Consider the following 2,500-nt stretch of genomic DNA (forward strand, 5'->3'; position numbering starts at 1 on the left):
TCCATCGAAGTTCCATCGACACTTCGAGAAGATCGAACATAGCTTCCTAGCATGTTAAAGGTTCGGTGCTAATGGGGACATAAAGATCCCACGACGTTCCAAACGAAAGTAAAGTGTTCCGTGCGTGTGAACTACGTTGTCCCATGTGCCGGCTCTCGACTCCTAAGATGTCCCATGTAAATGCCCTTCGTGGGAAAGAATGTCCCGTGCAACGTCCCTTGATGATCCCCATAAGGTGTCCCATGTGCGTCCCATGATGTCCCATGCGCGTCCCGTGCCGTCCGAGCCTCACCAAGGCCGTCCCATGCGCGTCCCGTGCCGTCCGAGCCTCACCAAGGCCGTCCCATGCGCGTCTCGTGCCGTCCCGAGCTGTGCCGAGGCCGTCCCGTGCTGTCCCATGCCGTCCCGAGCCTCGCCAAGGCCGTCCCGTGCCGTCCGAGCTGTGCCGAGGCCGTCCCGTGCCGTCCCGTGCTGTCCCATGCCGTCCCGAGCCTCGCCAAGGCCGTCCCGTGCCGTCCGAGCTGTGCCGAGGCCGTCCCGTGCCGTCCCGTGCTGTCCCATGCCGTCCCGAGCCTCGCCAAGGCCGTCCCGTGCCGTCCGAGCTGTGCCGAGGCCGTCCCGTGCCGTCCCGTGCTGTCCCATGCCGTCCCGAGCCTCGCCAAGGCCGTCCCATGCGCGTCCCGTGCCGTCCGAGCTGTGCCGAGGCCGTCCCGTGCTGTCCCATGCCGTCCCGAGCCTCGCCAAGGCCGTCCCATGCGCGTCCCGTGCCGTCCGAGCCTCACAAAGGCCGTCCCAGGCCGTCCCGTGCCGTCCCATGCGCGTCCCGTGCCGTCCGAGCCTCACCAGGGCCGTGACATGCCGTCCCGAGCCTGACCAAGGCCGTCCCGAGCCTCACCAAGGCCGTCCCATGCGCGTCCCGAGCTGTCCCATGCCGTCCCGAGCCTTAGCAAGGCCGTCCCATTCGCGTCCCGTGCCTTAGCAAGGCCGTCCCATGCCGTCCCGAGCCTTAGCAAGGCCGTCCCATTCGCGTCCCGTGCCGTCCCATGCGCGTCCCGTGCTGTCCCGTGCCGTCCCGAGCCTGACCAATGCTGTCCCGTGCGCGTCCCATTCTTTTGGCTCGGCTGGCCCGTGCATTCTATGGGGTCGTGGGACATTTCGAAATCCACCCGGGCCATTTCGACTCTCTCTTCATTAATACTATTGAGGTATTATTTATGAATTATTGGAGAAAAGAAACGGAAGAAAATATTTTTTTTTCTATTTTTTATGAATTTTCCGGTGTTTATTCACTTAAAAATTCATAGAAAAATAAATATTTATCGGAATCGCTATTATAATATATCAAAAAAATCCTTGCGAAAAGACCTTTCCAACGAGTATAAGTTTGCTGGATTCCGACGAGTAACGAAGGAGTAAAGGCCCAGTATGCTTGGTTAAAAAATTGATGTTTCCTTGTGAAAATAGGAAAAACAATAACTTTGCACTATAAGGGGGAGGGTTGAGCTCCTTCCCCAGAGCGTGCACAGCACTTGTGCTGGCACGTTCCCTAGTGCTCGCCAAGCACCATAGGGCATCCAAAGGGCAAAGCTCGGCCTACTACATGATGGGAAGCTTCTAATATGTCGGAATACGAAGAGATTTCGTGCGACCCGAAGCTCGGCTCGGGCGTCCCGGCCTGTGCCGAGCTGTGCCGAGCGCGTCCCAGGCCGTCCCGAGCCAAGTCTCGGGCGTCCCAGGCCGGCCCGAGCAAAGTCTCGGACGTCCCAGGCCGTCCCGAGCTGTGTCGAGGCCGTCCCAGGGCGTCCCGAGCTGGAGCGAGGGCGTCCCAGGCCGTCCCGAGCCAAGTCTCGGGCGTCCCAGGCCGTCCCGAGCAAAGTCTCGGACGTCCCAGGCCGTCCCGAGCAAAGTCTCGGGCGTCCCAGGCCGTCCCGAGCTGTGCCGAGGCCGTCCCAGGCCGTCCCGAGCTGTGGCAAGGGCGTCCCAGGCCGTCCCGAGCAAAGTCTCGGGCGTCCCATGCCGTCCCGAGCTGTGGCAAGGGCGTCCCAGGCCGTCCCGTGCTGTGCCGAGGCCGTCCCGAGCCTAGTCTCGGGCGTCCCAGGCCGTCCCGAGCTATGGCGAGGGCGTCCCAGGCCGTCCCGAGCCAAGTCTCGGGCGTACCTGGCCGTCTCGAGCTGTAGCGAGGGCGTCCCATGCCGTCCCGGGATGTCCCATGCGCGTCCCGTGCCGGCCCGAGCAACAGCTCGGGCGTCCCGTGCCTCGGCCCTTCCAAGTGGTGCTTCGTCGGACATCTCGATATCCACTCGAGCATTTTCGACCATTCTCCATATGTGGGTGTGTGGGTATTTATCAGGAATATTGGAGAAAGAATCGGGAAAAAAATATTTTTTTTCTATTTTTTTTGAATTTTTAATTGTTTATTCACTTAAAAATTCATAAAAAAATAAATATTTATCGGAATCGCTATTATTATATATCAAAAGAATCCTTGTGAAAAGACCTT

Source organism: Eschscholzia californica, unplaced genomic scaffold (genome assembly GCF_041429995.1).
Source record: "Eschscholzia californica isolate CP2 unplaced genomic scaffold, dmEscCali1.0.p SCAF_20, whole genome shotgun sequence".
NCBI classification, from domain to species: Eukaryota; Viridiplantae; Streptophyta; class Magnoliopsida; order Ranunculales; family Papaveraceae; genus Eschscholzia; species Eschscholzia californica.